The sequence below is a fragment of the Triturus cristatus genome, chromosome 2_1 (genome assembly GCF_964204655.1).
Source record: "Triturus cristatus chromosome 2_1, aTriCri1.1, whole genome shotgun sequence".
NCBI lineage: Eukaryota > Metazoa > Chordata > Amphibia > Caudata > Salamandridae > Triturus > Triturus cristatus.
Window position 1 is genome coordinate 268,156,435 of NC_140581.1, and position 20,738 is coordinate 268,177,172.

Consider the following 20,738-nt stretch of genomic DNA (forward strand, 5'->3'; position numbering starts at 1 on the left):
CAGCAGCGGCGCGGCATCTGTTGGGTGAGGTGGTGCATGGTGGGTTTCCGGAAGGTGATGTGGATGCAGCGGTGATCGGTTCAGTGGAGCTCGGTGGTGTAGTTGAAGGAGACGTGGGAGCTTGCGGAGAAGATGGGGTCAAGCGTGTGGGCGGTGGAGTGGGTGGGTGTAGTGATGAGTTGTCTGAGTCTGAGGTTGGCAAGGTTGTCGATCAAGATGGTGGAGTTGGTGTCGTTGTTGTTCTCGAGGTGGAAGTTCAGGTCCCCGAGTAGGATGTAGTCCGTGGAGGCAAGGGCGTGTGTGCTGAGGAGGTCGCTGATGGAGTCGCTGAACTGTGCTCGGGGTCCGGGGGGTCTGTAGACAAGGGTTCCAAGGGTTCCTCTGAGGGTGGTGTTGGGATCGGTGTGAATCTGGAAGTGCAGGTGTTCGGCGGTGCTGAGGATGTCGTTGGTGTTGATTGAGACTTTGAGAGTGTTACTATGGACGATGGCGATTCCTCCTCCTACTCCATTGGTGCAGTCCCGGCGGGTGATCTTATAGCCTCCCGGAATTGCTATGGCGATGTCGGGTGCCAGGTCTCCGTCTGGGGTGTTGGAGTCCAGTAGGTCCCAGAGTTCCACGGTGTGTTTGTGTGCGGAGCGGGTGTTGAGAAGGATGCATCTGAGGTAGTTGGGTTCTTTGGTGGGTGGGTTGGTGGGCCGGATGCTGGTGAAGCCGCAGTTCCGGCAGGAGAAGGGTCCTTGGGTGCGCTTCGGGGCGGCCAGGCAGCAGGTGCGTGTTCGTACGGCGTTGAGTGCGTGGAGGGTTCTGGAGCCATAGCAGAGGCGGGCGTCGTGGCGTTCGCGGGGGCCAGGGGTCCTGGTGCTGGGCACGGTCCAGGCACGGACGGGCGCAGATGGGCTTGCCTTAGGCACGCCTTTGGCATGCTAGCGGCGCGCCCTCCATATGAGGGGATGTGGGAGGGAGGAGCAGTTGGGAGGCGGGAGCGGGGCGGCGAATGGGATTGTAGTGGGGCAGGGCCACAGGGGACACAGCGGCAGGAAACGAAGGGGGGAGCGGGCGGGCGTTACAAAAGGCAAAAGTAGAGGGTACAGAGGGCAAGGACAATGGCAGCAAAGAGAAACGAAAAACGGGCAAGATAACAGAAAACAGTGCTACAATACAGCAGTGAACAAAGTAACAAAAATAAACAGTGACACAGCAGAATGCAGGCAGTGGGGAGAATGTGGGGCACGTACCAAGGCGAGCGCCAGCAGCGGGCTCAGGGCACACAGGTGGAGCTGTGTGGCGGTGAGGGTAGCGACCTGCCTGGTGTCAGGGTCAAGTGTCGCTCTCTTCACCGCTGCGCGGCCTCCATATGAGGGGATGTGGGAGGGAGGAGCAGTTGGGAGGTGGGAGCGGGCGGCAAATGGGAGTGTAGGGGGGCGGGACCGCAGTGGACACAGCGGCGGGAAACAAAGGGGGAGCGGGTGGGGGTTACAGAAGGCAAAAGTAGAGGGCACTGAGGGCAAGGTCAACGGCAGCAAAGAGAAACGAAAAACGGGCAAGATTACAGACAACAGTTCTACAATACAGCAGTGAACAAAGTAACAAAAATAAACAGTGACACAGCAGAATGCAGGCAGTGGGGAGAATGCGGGGCACGTACCAAGGCAAGCGGCAGCAGTGGGCACAGTGCACACAGGTAGAGCTGTGTGGCGGTGAGGGGAGTGACCTGCCTGGTGACAGGGTCAAGGGTCCTTCTTTTCACCGCTGCGCGGCCTCCATATGAGGGGATGTGGGAGGGAGGAGCAGTTGGGAGGCGGGAGCGGGGCGGCGAATTGGAGTGTAGGCGGGTGGGGCTTTCTTGCGACATAGAATATGTGAAGCTGGTGCAATGTGGGCATTCCTATACAACCAAATCACTACAATGTGACTAGAAATAATTGCCCTGGGCATAACATATCTACTCTTGGCTTTGTATGGAACATGGTGGTGCCTGGATCTCCCTGTTTGGAACCCTTATTGAACTTGCTAGTGTGTTCCTTTTGGAAGCGCCAAATACTTTGTTCTCTAACTCCCAGTCATCTGCTCTAGCTTACTTCCATAGGTATGTAAATTTATAACCCACCAGGGGGTGGTGCAGGACTATGTTCTAGGTACCAGTTGCTCAGTGACAACGAGTTAAACATATCTTCAATGTCCACATCATTCCCATTTAGTACATGCATGTTTTCCCATAACATAACTTTCCTTTTATGGTAGTTTTTTCAATAGCACAGTTACCTAGTGTGTAATGTATCTAGAGTGTGAAGCATCTTGTCAGAGCTCAAGCTTCCTGTATCATTAAATGGCCTCACGGTTAACTAAATACCGAGACGTGCACGTCCTGCAGAGAATAAAGGCTCTTTTTAGAGATTCCCTTGTCATACTAACTTGAGGAGGTGAGGGTGTTTATACACGCTCCCTCAAGTTTTAAATTCAGGTCAGCAGATGGAACTGGTGCTTGGCTTTCGGTTCTGGACCTTTGACCACAACTCCTTCCTGTGTTTTCCTGTGGACTTCCTGCTCAACAGTTCCTGGAATCCTGATTTCATTGGTGGTATTTATTTTATTCTTTCTTCTGGCCGCTAATTATTAAATATTTTATTTGTATTTTTTAATATCAGCTGACTCGTGGGCATGTTTGAGATATATTCGCGGCCGCGTCTTTATTTTCGAACTTGCGGCCGCATTTGAGGAATATTGGCGGCCGCATCTTTGCTCTTGGACTCGCGGCAGTGTTTGGGGTATATTCGCGGCCACATCTTTGTTTTCGTGACTGCAGCCGCATCTAATGTTCTTTGTGGTCACGTCTTTTGCTTTTTGATTCGCAGCCGTGTTTGAAGTATACTTGTGGCTGCGTTTACTTATTATATCTGTGATTGCCTTTCTTTTGCTGCCAATGTTCTGGAATTCCTCATGCGCGACCTCTGCAGTCTATTTGTTTTCTTTTTGTGATACGAACATACCAGCACACTGGATTATTTTTGTGTGACAAAAGAATACCAGGATAGTGGATTATTTCTCAATCACTGGAATTACCGGCCACTTACGACTGACTGTGAAAGAACAAAGAAGGCACTGCCTGTTTCGCCTTATATAAGCGCAGTCTGTCTCTTATTAATTCTGGAGACTCTAGCTGGTAAGTGGAATTTTTTATCTCTGCAGAACAAGCACGTTATTGCAAACTAAAGTCTGTTATAGTAAAGTTGGGGAAGAAATTTATGAGAGTTGTTTTCTGTTCTTTTCTTTCTCTTAGGCTGCTATGCATGATCTTCCCCTTTGACCCGAAATCCTTGAGCGTTCTAGGGGAATTGAGAAGTGGCCGTTTGTTTTGGATGTATTCCCCACATCTCCTTCAGTTAGCCTTCTTGTATGAGATTAACCCATTTCCATATTAGGGGCTGTCTTCGGGAGTGTGGGGAGTGTCTCTTCGTTCCTGTGGCTTGGACACAGTTCCAGGTTAGTGATTTCTGCAACAGAAAGCCAAGCCTACGAATTACTTTCCACCCGAACGAAGATGAACCCGGAAGGGGCATGTTCTCCCCTAAACCCCGGACTCCAGAGGCCTTCTTTGGAGGAACTCGCGGCAGCCATAGTTGACTTACAGAGCGAAGTAGGGAGACCAAGAGTAGAGAATCAGCGCCTCCATGCGGAATTAGCTCAAGCTAGACTTCAGACTTCTCTAGACAGTAGTGCAACAGGGATGACTCAAAAGAATAAGGACATTTATATTCAACGAGCCAGTTTCACGATTCCTTCTTCCACTATGGGTGCTTTCTCCCCAACTACTGAAAATCTTCAACCTGTACATGTAACAGTTCATACACCTAACCCTGTCCTTCTGGCCATGCCAGAAAGATTCAATGGAGATAGCTCCAAATATAGTGTGTTCATAAATCAATGTCTTCCACATTTCATGTGTAAAGCGATGTCTTTCCCCGACGATGCCGCCAAGGTGGCTTTCGTAATTTCTTATTTAAGTGGAAATGCAGCTAAATGGGCCATTCCTTTGGTAGAAAATAATGATCCGCTCTTGTATGACTTCCATCAATTTAAAGCAAAGATGTGAAGTCTCTTTGCAAAACATATGTTTGTTTGAGCCAGTGACAACAAATTACTGAACTTAAAACAGGGGTCTAAAGATCTTCTTACCTACCTCACAGAATTCAACAGATTTGTAGTCGAAACTCAATGGCCAGAAGAAAAGAGGACCTCCTTATTTTACCGTGGGTTAAATGACGATTTAAAAGACCTTCTCTCTCAAATAGTTGATCCTCCCGAAGATTGTCATGCTTTTATTGATCTAGTAGTCAAACTCGATCATCGGTTAAATGAAAGAAAAGGTAAAAAATCCTGCAACGCTCTGTCTCGTTTTGTGTTAACTCGAGGTGATAAAAGAGAGACTAGAGAAAATAAAGACACTAGTGAACCTATGCAGATAGGTGGGCTAAGAGCCCCTTTGACCGTTGAAGAAAAAGATAAATGCAGAAAGAACAATCTATGTTTGTATTGTGGCAAGGGAGGACATTATGCTAGAGAATGTCCAGCTAAACCTCCTTCATTCCCTAAAACAATAGCTGGAAATCAAAACCATGCAACTTCATCGGAAAACTAAACAACTTGAAGAAACATGAGACCGGTTCTTCAAGTTGTTGGTCCAGTGAGGTCTCTCAACATTTAGCTCAGATAGTCGCTCCTGTTGCAAAACATTTCACCCTGTCTGTTACACTAATTATATCGGACCAGCGCAGAAAAGCAATCTCCATTCTTTTAGATTCTGGTGCTACTGGCAATTTTCTTGATATCCGTTTAGCACATACATTAGGCATTCCTTTTTTGCCCAAATCTCGGCCTGAACCGGTGAGGGCAGTAGATGGGAGTGAATTGTCCTCTGCTCTAATAACTTATCATACTCCTTACTTAACCCTAGTATGCAGTAATGGTTAGTCAGAATCTCTTTGTTTTGACTTGATAGATACACCCAATTTGGGAGCTATTTTAGGAGTCCCTTGGTTACAAACTCATAATCCTCACATAGACTGGACTCACTCTTAAATCCCCCTATTGTTTGTTACACTGTTGCAATGAAGCCAGTCGGATAGAACATCCTGTGTGGTGTGCACTTGAAACATTTAAAATTCCTTCTATCTATGAAGACTAAAAGGAAGTCTTTGATGAAGTCAGTGCCTCTACTCTTCCTCCGCATAAAAGTTATGATTGTCAAATCGATCCGATTCCGGGATCCCAGTTACCGGTTAGCAGAGTTTATGCTCTGACCGAATCTGAAACAGACTATCTGCAAAAATATATAACCGAAATTTTGGAGAAAGGGTTCATTCGACCTTCCACATCTCCTGTATCTTCGCCCATTTTCTTCATTCCTAAAAGAGAAGGAGGTCTGCGTGCCTGTTTGGACTACCACGCGTTGAATAATGTCACTATAAAGAATAAATACCCTCTGCCTCTTATTTCAGTCTTGTTAGATCAGATACGTGGAGCCAACATTTTCACCAAACTAGATCTCAGAGGGGCCTACCATCTGATAAGAATCAAGGAAGGAGATGAATGGAACTAAATTTGGACTGTACGAATATTGCGTCATGCCTTTTGGACTCTGTAATGCCCCTGCTGCTTTTCAGTTCTTCATCAATGAGATCTTACGAGAATATCTGGACCTATTCTTGATTGTCTATATAGATGACATCTTGATTTACTCACAGAACGAAGAAGAGCATGTGGAACATGTGAAGAAAATCTTGCAACGACTCAAAGACAACCACTTGTTTGCTAAATTAGACAAGAGTATGTTTCACACTACTAAACTAGAGTTCCTAGGCTTTGTGATCTCTCCAGATGGAATTCACATGGACCCCAAGAAAATAGAAGCCTTGATTAACTGCCCCAGCCCCACCTCGGTAAAGGAAGTGCAATCCTTTATAGGATTTGCAAATTTTTACAGAAGGTTTATTGACCATTTTTCTGACCTTATTTCACCTATTACTCGATTGCTCCACAAGGGCGTTGCCTTTAAGTGGTCCCACGATGCAGAGCAGGCCTTTGTACAATTGAAGAAAAAATTGACTACTTCCCCCATACTTAGACACGCAGACAACACTTAGCCTTATTATGTAGAAGTGGATGCCTCCCAATTTGCTGTAGGAGGGGTTTTGTCACAACGTGATCAGGTGACTGGCTGTCTTCATCCGGTAGCTTACTTCTCCAAAACACTCCTTCCGGCTGAACAGAATTACACCATCGGAGAATGTGAGTTGTTGGCCATAAAACTGGCTTTCCAAGAACGGAGACATTATTTACTGGGATCCCCTCACACTGTCACTATTTATACGGATCATAAAAATCGACAGTTTTTTAAATCCGCCAGAGCTTTAACACCCCGGCAAATTAGATGGGTCTTGTTCCTTAGCGAATATGACTTTATCATCACTTATCGACCAGGCGCTCAACAAGGGAAAGCAGATGCATTATCTGGAATAGGACAAGAAAAGAAAATCCATAGAAACACATTTCCCCTCATTCTACCATGTCATAAGATGTAGGGGTAGGAGATCGAATGGAGAATGTATCTCTACTATTTTTTAATCAGGTATTACATGCTTATTCTACCATCTCCACCTCTGACTGGGTAAAAAAAACCAAAAATACAATTCTAGACAAACTGTACTATCATGACGGAAGATTGTGCATACCTTCTGTTGACTTACAGCGGCAGATTATTAAATGGTGTCACAACACTTCTCTAGCTGGACATCCAGGTGGGGAGAAAACAGTTCAGACGTGCCAACGTTGGTTTTGGTGGGAGGGGATAACTAAGGACATACTGACCTATGTTAAATCCTGATCTGTTTGCGCTAGACAGAAAACATCTCATTCAGCCCCTGCAGGACTATTACGACCCACAGCAGTTTCTGAAGTGCCATGGCACTCCATCAGTATGGACTTCATTACAGATCTCCCACAGGCATGAGGTTACAATACCATCCTTGTAGTGGTCGACATGTTCACCAAGATGACCCACTTTGTACCTTTGAAAAATTACCCTTCTCGAAAAAGTTGGTACAGGTGTTCCTTGAACAGATAGTTCGGTTACATGGCCTCCCCTCTGTAGTAATAACCGATAGGGGAGGCTCAATTTGTGTCCCGGTTTTGGCAGGGAATTTGTGCCACACTTGGAATAGACCATAGACTTTCCACTGCCTATCACCCGCAAACTAAGATGGTCCCCCAGTTGGTGGCCAGAGGAATTAGGTGCGGCCCCGTCCCCTAAGGATATAGTAAAGAACTTAGGAGTGCGTATTGACCAGGGTTTAACTCTAGAAGAACATGTAAACACCACTGCCAGATCCTGCTTCCATGCTCTCCGCATTCTGCGAAGGGTCTGTCCTTTCCTCCCTCTAACAACCCGCAAAAACCTTGTTCAAGCTCTGATTATCAGTAGATTGGACTACTGTAATGCTCTATTGATTGCAGCTAAAGAAAAATCCTTAAATAAATTACAGGTTGTCCAGAACACCGCGGCCCGTTTAGTCAATAATGCTCCTCCCAGGACTCCTTCAGCTCCTCTTCTTCGTGACCTCCACTGGCTCCCAATAAAAAAGAGAGTCAAGTTTAAAATCTGTTGTATGGTTTTCAAATCCTTACACAACTTGGGTCCTGGCTATCTGGCTCATAAATTAGTCAGATAAACTCCTACCAGATTGTTGAGATCCAGCCATCAAGCATATCTCTGTACCCCTCTCATCAAATTGGCGCGGATGGGAGGTAAAGCGTTCTCTCACCTTGCACCTCGATACTGGAATCTTCTCCCCATACAACTACGTCAATGCACCAACTTTTTAGTCTTCAGGAAATTGTTGAAAACAGAGCTATTTTAAGTCTAATTCTCTTTGTAGGTCCTCAAGCTGTCCGAGTGCAGAGATACCCCGTATGGGGTGATTCAGGCGCTATATAAGACCCATAAATAAAATAAATAAATAAACAGATGGTCAAACTGAAACAACCAATCAAACCCTTGAACAGTATTTGCGATGTCTGTTCGCCACTATCACCTCTGATTGGGTTCATGCTCTTCCATTGGCTGAATTTGCATACAATAATACCACACATTCTTCTACTGGTTTTTCTCCTTTTTTCCTTTTACAGGCTCATCACCCTCGATTCTTACCCTCCTCGTACCTACCCCATTAGTGGAGATCCCTGCAGTAAATATCGATCATACAGTTCTTTTAGATAATTGGGGAAAGGCTAAACATGAGCTACTAATAGCGAAAGAAGCCATGAAGCAGCAAGCAGACAATCATCGTACTTCTAATCCAGAATATAAAGTAGTTGATCAAGTTTGGCTGTCTACCAAGAATTTAAGACTAGAGGGTCCCAGAAAACTACAACTCCGATATATAGGTCCTTATACAATTACTTAGGTTATCACCCCTGTCACTCTAAAACTAGAATTGCCAGAAGAACTGCATATCGATCCTGTGTTCCACACTTCATTGCTCAAAAAATATATCACTTCTTCTGAACCCGAGGTGCCTCCCCCCCTGTCTTAGTAGAAGGGGAAATGGAATACGAAATGAAACGTATTCTTGACTTACGCAGATTCAGAGGCAAACTACAATACCTAATAGATTGGGTGGGTTATTCACCTGAAGATAGATCATGGGAACCAGCAGAACATGTACATGCTCCTGCTCTTATGCATCGATTCCATGCCCTTCATTCTACTAAACCCCATCCTGTGAAAAGACCTTTGGGTGGAAGAACTGTGCGAGCTCAAGCTTCCTGTATCATTAAATGGCCTCACTGTTAACTAAATACCAAGACGTGCATGTCCTGCAGAGAATAAAGGCTGTTTTTAGAGATTCCCTTGCCATGCTAACTTGAGGAGGTGAGGGTGTTAATACACGCTCCCTTAAGTTTAAAATTCAGGTCAGCAGATGGAACTGTTGCTTGGCTTTCGGCTCTGGACCTTTGACCACGCCTCCTTCCTGTGTCTCCCTGTGGACTTCCTGCTCAACAGTTCCTGAAATCCTGATTTCATTAGCGGTATTTATTTTATTCTTTCCACTGGCCGCTAATTATTATATATTTTTTGTTGTATTTTTTAATGTCAGCTTACTCGCGAGCACGTTTGAGATATATTTGCGTCTTTGCTCTTGGACTCGCAGCCGCATTTGGGGCGGCCGCATCTTTGTTTTCGAACTAGCAGCCACGTTTGATGTATATTCACAGCCACATCTTTGTTTTTGGGACTGCAGCCGCGTCTAATGTTCTTTGTGGTCACATCTTTGCTTTTTGATTCGCGGCCGCGTTTGAATTATACACGCAGCCGCGTTTACTTATTATCTCTGCGATTGCCATTTTGAAGTTAATTCTGCTGCCACTGTTCTGGAATTCCTCATGCGCGACCTCTGCAGTCTATTTGTTTTCTTTTTGTGATACGAACATACCAGCACACTGGATTATTTTTGTGTGACAAAAGTATACCAGGATAGTGGATTTTTTCTCAATCACTGGAATTACCGGCCACTTACGACCGACTGTGAAAGAACAAAGAAGGCACTGCCTGTTTCGCCTTATATAAGCGCAGTCTATCTCTTATTAATTCTGGAGACTCTAGCTGGTAAGTGGAATTTTTTATCTCTGCAGAACAAGCACATTACTGCAAACTAAAGTCTGTTATAGTAAAGTTGGGGAAGAAATTTATGAGAGTTGTTTTCTGTTCTTTTCTTTCTCTTAGGCTGCTATGCATGATCTTCTCCTTTGACCCGGAATCCTTTAGTCTTCTGGGGGAATTAAGAAGTGGCCGTTTGTTTTGGATTTATTCCCCACATCTCCTTCAGTTAGCCTTCTTGTATGAGATTTACCCATTTCCATATTAGGGGCTGTCTTCGGGAGTGTGGGGAGTCTCTTTTCATTCCTGTGGAATGGCCACAGTTCCAGGTTAGTGATTTCCGCAACACATCTTACCAGATGAAATATCTATATTTTGTGGTTCATTAACATCACTAGGCTAAGCAGGCAAAAGGCTGAGTTCAGACGAAAATATGGAGAACAGTTTGAAAAATTATGCAGTGTTTTTGGCACCATTTGACATGAAATAGAAAGCTTTCCTCGTGCACTGCTTTCCTCTTAGAAAAGGCATATAGTAACTAAAGCATATCAAATACTTCTACCTTTCCAGCCATTATCTTTTGCATCCAAACGGGTGTCAGGTATCTCTTTATGTTGTCAGTGTACAGCAGGTAGTAGCATGACATAGAGCATTGTATGCAACGGTCATCTAGCATGGGCTATTGAATGTTATAAGCAGTAGTGCGATTCTGCTGTCTTACTTTGTCCAGGAGAAGCCACTGCATCCCTAGTCCATAGAACTGAAATTAAGGAAGGCAAAATCTGGCTTCTAATTCAGTAGTAACAAGCACCGACTTAGCCAGCAGATCTTGCCATTAACATTAGCGTACAAGCCTAAAAGCTTTGCCAATGTCTTTTTTGTTTTGCCCTTATTAATGACAAAAAACATTCTAAGATAGCTGTCATGCGTGCAAACCCGGGGCCACCATCTTGGAATAATAAAGTAAAAGAAGTATTTCAAGTTGGCCACCATGCCTTTGCATGCAAATACTCACACAGGATCAAACCTATTTGAAGATGTCTGTCCACCAATTCAATGGTAAATGGAGCATGGAAGGTTCATGTACATCTCGGGATACCCCTTCATCCACTCCAATGTAAACAAGTTTCTTAGATCAACAACAGAAAGATACAGTTCATCTAGTCAAAACACAGTGAGACTCAAATGCTCCTTTAGCAGACCATATGCAAGAATAGAAAAGAAAGTCATAGAGTAAGGAGCAAGGAACTGAGAGTTAAGCTGTCTGTAGGAGAGGCCTCATCTATTTTTAGCTTGATTGTACGCGCACGACCTCTTGTATACTTTAGTATACTTCTCTTGTGGGCTTAAACCCATCTGATTAGTTTGTTGCAGTGTCCTTTAAAATTCCTTGCTTGCTAGTGCCCAGTCCTGCCTCTTTGTCCCTCCTTTTCTCTTTCATTCCTCCCACACAGCAGGGACTAACTACTGTATCATTATACTTTGACATGTTCATGTGTTCTTTAGGGGACTTTTATTTTCTTGGCTTCCTGCTTGTTTCCGGCAATTTGGAGAGCATTGTTGCTCTGAGTTTGACTTCCCTACAACACTTCCTGTAAATTGGGCTGTAAATCACATTGTTATCTCCTTCACATTTACAACACCCTTGCCCCACTTGTGTTTTATTTTTATTCCTGCATCAGGTAAAATGCAGTGTTCGGTTCTGCCCTCCCCCTTTCTGGGCTTGGTCATTTCCTTGTGGTCTGCCTGCTATTCTGAAGGTCCCCTCACCCTCTCCTCTTCCGAGTACAAGGCTTCGGGAGACCACCATACCAGCCCCTGCTTTGTGAGCAGCAGTGAGGCACACCAGCGTGCTCAGTGTTTAGCATCACTAAAGCTGCCAAATTCATTTCTCCCTGTAAATTCAGCTTCAGCGCCATAGCAGGCATGAAGCATTACAGCCCCTCCCACTCCTCCTTCTGCCTGGGGCTCTTGTCCCGCACCCCTCCCACCATGTGACTTGGTTCAGTAAGGAGTCGCTTCGGGATCCCCAGCATCTCTACAGTGTAAAAGAGGAATGCAAAACATCCCCTGGAGCATCAGCTGACATCAGGGCAACATTTCTCCTCCCAGGGGTCAAAAGAGTCTGGAAACTCCAGGCTCCAGCAGAGGTAATTGAAGGCCATAACAGCTGCAATGTTTCTAAAGTATATGTTTTGGTTCGTTTACTATGAAAATGTAAATCCAACCATGTCACTCAGTTTGACTTTTTGAGAAGTAACCAGAATTTCCTCCTACATTATTATACTCTCTGAACTGCTTTCTCCAGTGTCTGTTGCGAATAGCCTCTACTCTTAAAGATTTGACTTATCACAGATTCCTCGGTTGATCTGAGATGAAAGCTTTCAGTCTAACATTTTTTTAGAAACTGGACTAGCGTGTTGTGTTGTGTTATGTTAATAATGTGCTGGTGTACAGATGAGTCTGTAGTAAGCGACTATGAAATTAATCATCTCTAGATGAAATAAATATGACACTGTTCATTAAATAAAATATGATGCCAAACTGCATCAGGGAAAATATTCTCTTTGTTGTTACAAGAATTATGTATATATGTGGAAGACAGAAAAAATACCTGCCCCGTGATTCTGTGTCTGTTAGTCCTTGTTCTGCCTCCCAATAAGTTTTTGCAAATTGTCTGTGCAGTGAGGAACAACTTAAAAATTTCGCCCAAGATATCACAACAAAAATGCGTTATCTCTCCTGCAGTAAAGTCCTTTGGGGTTCGTTAGCTTCCCACCCCCACTCTTACATCAACTTCCATCTTCACGTTATTTGTGACTTTCTAGGTTCTATAATGGGGTGACTGGGAAATAATTGTGAAGGAATGAGAACAAAGAGCAGAATACGGGAATCTCAATATAGAATTGATTTCCCTACGTGTTTTATTTTTATTCCTGCATCAGGTAAACTGCAGTGCTGGGTTCTGCCCTCCACCTTTCTGGCTTGGTCATTTCCTTGTGGTCTGCCTGCTATTCTGAAGGTCCCCTCGCCCTCTCCTCTGCCGAGTACAGGGCTTCTGGAGACCACCATACCAGCCCCTGCTTTGTGTGATCAGCAGTGAGGCACACCAGCGCGCTCAGTGTTTAGCATCACTAAAGCTGCCAAATTAATTACTCCCTGATAATTCAGCTTCAGTGCCGAAGCAGGCATCAAGCATTGCAGCCCCTCCCACTCCTCCTTCTGCCTGGGGCTCTTGTCCCTCACCCCTCCCACCATGTTTCTTGGTTCAGTAAGGAGTTGCTTCGGGAGCCACAGCGTCTACACAGCGTAAAAGAGGAATGCAAAACATCCCTTGGAGCATCAGTTGAAATCAGGACAGCATTCCTCCTCCCAGGGGTCATTCGAGTCTGGAAACTCCAGGCTCCAGCAGAGGTAATTGAAGGCCATAACAGCTGCAATGTTTCTCAAGTATATTTTTTGGTTTTGTTATATTTCATATCGATACCCTAATATAGGTCCAGGGAACATCGTTCACTTTACCTACATCAGCTCCCGTTATTTCATATGAACGGGCCTAATAAGGACATAACTCCAAATAAGGACAGAATGCCTTATAGGAACATCACGCCTTGTAAGGACTGTAGCCTTTATGGACTAAACCTTTCACCTAGTTCCATGCCGAGGGTGGGTTTTTCACAATCGATATTGCTAAGACGTCATCCTTAGCACATATGAATAATTGATGAGTACACTCTGCAGTAGGCATAGCTCACCTCTCCCATCGACGCACAAGGTTCAATCCCCAACGTCATCCTCAGACTGAACAATGGGTAACACACGTACATAGACTGTATAAATACAGCACCTCTTGCTATCAGAAGGCAGGAGGGAACCGAGACTTCAAGACGGACACACTGACCAGAGACACTGCAGCTCCAGCATGCCATCGATCCAGGTGACAGTGGTCTGACGATCCCTTGCGGGGTGTCCAGCTCAAGTCCAGGACGAAGTCCCACACTCTCACTATTCAGGTATGGGGGTTCGACTCAATCCTAGCGGGATTCTTGGCTCGTAGGCTCATAGGCTCTTAGGCTTAAGCTTTGTAGCACCTACTCATTAGCTAGGTACACTTAGGAACATCTACTTAGGCATCTTAGGAGTACGCACTTTATTTTTATAAATGCATTTCATATTCATGTATATGTTCGTGACTTTTGCAAAATGGTAGAACAATACTATTCCTTTTTATTCAGTGTACTGCTGGTTCAATATCTCTGCTACTGTGTTACAGTTGTAAGAGCGCACTTATTCTACATGAGAAGAACTACGGTACAATACATTTTTATTGTAAAAACGCTCAATTGTTTCTTCTCTGTATCTCTCTGAGAGCAAAACAAGCAAGCACGAGTGTCTGGGTGAAAAGAAGTATGTTGTTTCCACGAGTATGAAGTTATTGTGTTCTGAGGTTGCCAAAAACTAATCTCTCTGATAGCAGGAGAGTCTAGTGGCACTGCGGGCTAGCTAATGCAAACCATATGTTTAGATATGTGGCGGGAGTCCACGGAGTCAGTCTGCCACCAGACCCACAGTATATGTTATCCGTAAACAGCGTAGGTCCTGCATGACAGGGTACTAATAGGACTACACTACAGTTTGTTTACAATGAAAATGTAAATCTAACCACGTCACTCACTTTGCCTTTTTTGAGAAGTAACCAGAATTTCCTCCTACATTATTATACTCTCTGAACTGCTTTCTCCAGTGTCTGTTGCGAATAGCCTCTACTCTTAAAGATTTGACTTATCACAGATTCCTCGGTTGATCTGAGATGAAAGCTTCCAGTCTAACATTTTTTTAGAAACTGGACTAGCGTGTTGTGTTATGTTATGTTAATAATGTGCTGGTGTACAGATGAGTCTGTAGTAAGCGACTATGGAATTAATCACCTCTAGATGAAATAAATATGACAATGTTCATTAAATAAAATATGATGTCAATCTGCATCAGGGAAAATATTCTCTTTGTTGTTACAAGAATTATGTATATATGTGGAAGACAGAAAAAATACCTGCCCCGTGATTCTGTGTCTGTTAGTCCTTGTTCTGCCTCCCAATAAGTTTTTGTAAATTGTCTGTGCAGCGAGGAACAACTGGGAAATTTCGCCCACGATATCACAACAAAAATACTTTATCTCTCCTGCAGTAAAGTCCTTTGGGGTTAATTAGCTTCCCACCCCCACTCTTACATCAACTTGCATCTTCACGTTATTTGTGACTTTCTAGGTTCTATAATGGGGTGACTGGGAAATAATTGTGAAGGAATGAGAACAAAGAGCAGAATATGGGAATCTCAATATAGAATTTTTTTCCCTACGTCATCCTGCACTCTTTTGTTACACAACTGAGAGGGGGAAACAGCATGGCTAATAATGCATTAAACAATAAATTATACGAGCTTCCTGTCCAAAATCTATATTTTTGAAAGAAGAGTCATCCAGAGAGTAATGATAGTAAAATGTTTTCAGGGACACCTAAATTGCTACTTACAAATATCTGTCAAAGGAATGTCTCCCCGAAAAGACATCAATGCTGACTGTAGCCCGATGAACTAAGCATTAACTGTATGAGGCGATCAAATCCCTGCACAGTCAAAAGGTTTTCAAATGCAGGTCAATAACCGCCTGGCAATTATTGCTTTGGTCACTTTATTGCCTGGGTTGAAACAACCTGTAAGTCACAAGAAAAAATCAGAAACCGAAAGGTGTTCATTCCAGACAGAACTTCAGTGCTCTATGAATGTGAAGAATATTCAATGTTTCTTCAGCAAAGGAAACATGGCATGCAAGCTAAAAGAAAGGTATTTGTATTGCCCTTCTAATTTACGCGAAGCTTTGCCAAGGCCATAAGAATAAAAAGCATTTACAATGCAATAGGTCTCACTTTTGCAAGAGTATGAGCTATTGGCATTGTAAATAATAATGTCTTTTATTTATGTGTTTTGAAAACCTGCAAGTGGTAACATTTACTTTGTACTTAAGAGTCGTTTCTTACTTGAAGCAAGGCTGCGCCTCTTTTACTGCCAGCCTTGCTTCTCCTAAGTAAGGACTACAAGTAGAAAGTGTGTATTTATCACCGTTTGCAGGTTTCCAAAACACATAAACAACAAGCATTTGCAATGCAATAGGTCTAGCATTTACGTGAGTTTGAGCTATTGACATTGCAAATAACAATGCCTTTTATTTTGTTTTCGTTCTGAAAACTTCAAAAAAGGCATTGTCATTTACAATGTCAATAGCTTAAACTCGTGTAAATGCGAGACCTATTGCATTACAAATGCTTGTTATTTTTCTGTCTCCTTCAACTTATGGGTCAGTGTTTCATGTATATCAGCCTGAAAAAACTGAGCAAATATGGTTGGGAATAAATCAAAGATGTGGATTTGCCTTCCGTTTCTTTATTTTTCATGCATTTCGGGGTGCTACCACCTAATTGCTTGTTTTCTTTAAAAAAAACATTAGTTATTGAATTTAAACATTGGTATTTGTGCACAGACTTTTCAAAGTGGGTAAGTACAGAGTTATGGCATGGGTTATTTCTAATTTATATTGTTGTGTATTTTGACAAATCGAGAATAATTTAGCCAGTTTGTTCCTTTCTGAACCCTATGACCCAACACCGGAACAAATGTGGGTCAGGTGGTTGTCTGATATCCTCTTGGCAGGTGAAACCGAGTCTCAGGGTGAGCCCTGATCATTGACCACTGAGGCTGAGAGGGGTAATTCCACTGCTGCGAGTTGGTACATTGCACTCTGGTGTGGGGTCGTGGGTTCTCCCGTGGAAATGACATGGGCTTTACTGTATCTTTCTCCCTCCCTCGAGCCTGTTAACCCGGGCTTGTAGATAGTTCTTTTTTCTCAATAAATGACAACACTTTGTCTCGCACAGGGGCTAATGGTCTTCTGTGTAATCCCTGTTTCTCTTCCATGTGCAGAACCATACTCTCACTCCTAGCCCACATCTCAACAGTTTTGCACCATCTTCCCATGGGATGTGCCACTGGCATTTTCTTTGTCAATGTAATGGCTTTCTTGGCAAATGATACTACAAAGTCTAGGAATCTATTGCTTGCTTTCTTTGTTTTTGGATGGAGAAATTAATCGTGCAAGCAAAAGTCCACGGGAACACGCCTGCCCTATCTACCCCGCATATCTGTTGTTTTTTAATAATATACAGGCACATGCATCAAAAGAAAAACCGGTTGCAAACAGGCAGATTCTCAGAATCTGCCCCTTTGCGACTGGTATTTTTACATTTGGGATGTATCCCAAATGCAAAAATCGCAATTTAAGTAAAATTGAGATTACTTAAATTGCGATTGCATTTAAGGAATCGCAAATTGAGATTCCTTAAATACAATGCATTAAAGTAATAAAATTAGCGATTTCGCTAATAGGGGGCGCAAATTACCATGAAGTTGAACTTCATGGTAATTTGCAAAACCTTTGGAAAAGTGCACTTTGGTGCATTTTTTCTAAGTTTCATGTTGCGCACACACATGCCCTTAGGGCATGTGTGTGCGCAACATAGGTGCACAGGTGAATTCCAGGGGTGCAACAGGGTGTCCTTTTGACACCCTTGCACCCTGAAATTGCATGTGCAATTTGCGAGTACCTATTGGTACTCGCAAATTGCGCTTGCAATTTCCCCTTCATTCCTATGGGCCTATAGGCCCATAGGAAGGAATTGGAAGCTATTCCTGATTTGTGACTCGCAATTTGCGAGTCGTAAATAAGGAATGTGTAGGAATCGCTATTATTATAGCGATTCCTACATGCATAGGATTTTGCGAGTTCTTAATTGCGAATCCTTAATATTCGCAATTAAGGACTCGCAAAGTCCTAGCTTGATGCATGTGCCAGAAAGTGTCTTTTGCATTGCAGTGTTCCACCAGGGTAGTTCATCATGATCAAATTGGAGCGACTTCAGTCCAAAATATAAAGTCATTACTTTTATATGTAGAAATCGTTCTTAAACTTACCACTTCATCATTCTAAGCCAAATTGAACATGATTGAAAAACTGTACAATTTAGCAAAATGGCCACATAATCCCAGACTGCAAAAAGATAAAGTAACAAGGTAGTTATGTGCTGCTTAGTTATGATTATAGAACGCATAATTATCAGGACTAGGTAGTAAATACAGAGCCACCTGACACAGTACGGTCCACAGGTTACAATGGAATAGATCCGTATGAGATCATAAAAGACAGATGGCAACTCCTTCCGCCATTACGTAAGAATAATCCATACTATTGATTTACAAGCACCAACTCTTGAAAACAATAGAAACCTATGCCTAAGAAGATAAAGTCAATTTACATTTTGAGCCCTTTTTGGACTCCCTCACTGTTATGCGTTCATCCTTGTCCGGCAAACACATAGATTTTCATAGGCACTGCTAGGCCAATCAGAGATCGATCGCTCCAAGTGTCGCCTTCATCCGTCTCTAATTTCAATGCCTGTACTGGTAAGGACTTTGAGACCCTCACGGCTGAGTAGCAGTGCTTTAAAAGTCTCCGATTGATTGATTGGTAAGTAGATTGTAGCAGCACCTTGAGCTTTGTTGATGCAATCAGGATTCCTTTTAAAAAAGACACTAGGAAGAAACTGAGACAGCTTCTCGTGCCATGCCTCTGTAGAAGGCTAGGTTCTTAGAAGTTAAATCATGAGCCTAGGTGCTGTGCAGATGCTGTGAAATTTTGTAATTCTCTGATCAGATGATAGCTAATGTACCGAGAATTTTTTTTTCTGATCCATCAATTTCTTATTTAGTAAAAAAAAAAAAAATTACTAGCCTTACAACCTTAATGTACCATATGTTAGTGTACACCACAGACTTTTAACATTGTGTTTATAAATGTATCAAGGACCATATATTAAGATTTGGCTTTGACCATCTGGGAGCATTACCATAACACACCAAGTTTTTTTAGAATAATTTGCCTTGATTTCCATCAAGCCAGTCTTTTTTCTTGCCTGTTTCAACTAGCAAAAAAATCATCTGAGATATCCCAAGAAATTGTGGCCACTTTCATATGTCCTGTACTGATTGAGGTAAATAAACCAAATCTGCTTTTGCTGATCTGAACTCACAAGGTGGCATTTTTAGATGGTGCAATAAGTAAAGATAGTGTAACTCTTCTACGTGTACTAAAAGTAAGCATTTCAAATGGTGGAGTGACACTGTACATTTTTTCTTTTAGCTACAAGTTAGCCGCCACAGCTCAGAGTAAAATCCACCGATCTGAACCCCTTCCACCCGACCAGAAGTTAGTTCAATGGATGGAACACATCATTGCGTCAAAGGGAGGCGCTCACCCACGCCCATACAGCTTCCAACAACCGTGGTACCAGCAGTGTTTGTTGGATGTTATGGCCTTCTTATTTACATCTGTCGCTGTGGTTATCTACATTTGTGTTAAGCTGTTGAGAACTGTTCTTTCAAAGTTGCTTCGACAAGATAAGCTAAAGCCCTGATATGACAGACTTTTTTAAATATGTGCTTACTTTTTAGATTATCCTATCACAGTCAACAGTACTTCAGTATAAAATGTAAGTAGTTTAAAACATATATATAGAGGATTTTTTTTACAATTATCAGTTGACTTTTTAAATATTTACATTCTTTAAGTTCAATTTGCATGTGTGTAGTACTTACATGCACAAAAAGCAATTCTGTGAGCAGAAGTCCTTGATTCTGGTTAACTTCATCTGGAGACGTTTCCGCTCCCAGATCAGACAGGTGTTGACGGTCCACCAGTGGTCGGTCACAGGAGGACGGGGACAGCCTTACAAAATGGGGGCATTCAGAAACAGTTTCCAAATAGCCTCCTATCCTTAAAATAATGGCAAGTGGAGTAAGTGGAACTGTCTAGAGTAGGTTAAAGAAATGGTGCACCCTCTCAGTCCATGAAGTACAGTCTAAGTGTTTACTCTATGAGGGAAATGCTTTTCCCTTGTAGAAAAAAATCGAATAATAAATGTATCCTTTGCAGAATCTAGTTTATTAGACAGTCTTCTGAATAAGCATCATGAACTGGGAGGGCGACAGGATATCCATGGTTTGTGTGAATATCCATGCGTAGCCCTTCATCATTTTTCTTTCAGTCGGTCCTTTAGATTTTATATAATTATGTTGAGCCAGACTGGCATGAATTGTGCTTCGCAGTGGTTGAAAAGCGTGACAGATGTAGGAAACTAGGCCAATAAGAAAGAAATGATCTTTGTTTTCAAGATTTACCACCTCGATTCTACTGCATTGTTGATTGTCAAATAAAGACAATTATGATTGATCTGGCTAACATATTCCTGATTTGTTGTCATTAAAACTCCCAAAACCTTGCTCTGTAGCTTACATAAGCAATCTCTTGGAGCCTATAAGGAGTTCTTGGACATGCACTCCTGTGGATCCAGGGACCTGCATCTCTGCCTAGTGAATCAGGAGATCACGCGTTATTTTGAAGGTCCTTCATTGAAAGCACCCTTGATTGTCTTTGCAGCTCACAATGGCTGTCTTCTCACACAAGTATATTGTATGTTTCTTTGTACACAGAAAAGCAAATATGTCCCAGCTCATAATCTGACATCCCGTCACACATCAGTAACACCTCAGGCGGGGTGGCACTTTGATAACTCTTGGGAGCCAAGATCAAATGCCAAAAAGGCTAATTTAATGAAGGAGGTGCAAATTCAAATTAAACAAACACTGGTGCTCCCCTTAAAAACAAATAAAGCTCGGCCTCACTACTAGAATTGTACCAGCTAACCACCCCATTACCCCCAAAGCTCCCTGTCAAAAATGCACCCTCCAACCTCTTCACTCCCAACTGTATCGTTAAACTGACAATCTTGCTAAAATAACTTGAAACCTGTTCAACTACCCGCACTCCTGCACCTGATCATCAGCGACAAATGAGTTAAACAAACCCACACCAACAACCTACGTCATCAAAGACAGCCAAACACCTAATCTAGTGATACTCGAAGTACAGCCCAGGATCTCTTGCGGCACTCCCGTCCTTTACATGCACCCCCCTGGTGAA

The 20,738-nt window shown here is 43.1% G+C and overlaps 1 long non-coding RNA gene across 1 annotated transcript; it reads left to right on the forward strand.

Annotated features, from left to right (window-relative positions):
• Positions 1-2,501: 2,501 nt before the first annotated feature.
• On the forward strand, positions 2,502-19,894 carry LOC146864079 (uncharacterized). Its single transcript, XR_014976607.1, has 3 exons — positions 2,502-2,581; positions 9,782-9,984; positions 18,900-19,894. It is a non-coding gene; the product is annotated as an uncharacterized LOC146864079 (long non-coding RNA).
• The last annotated feature ends 844 nt before the right edge of the window (positions 19,895-20,738 follow it).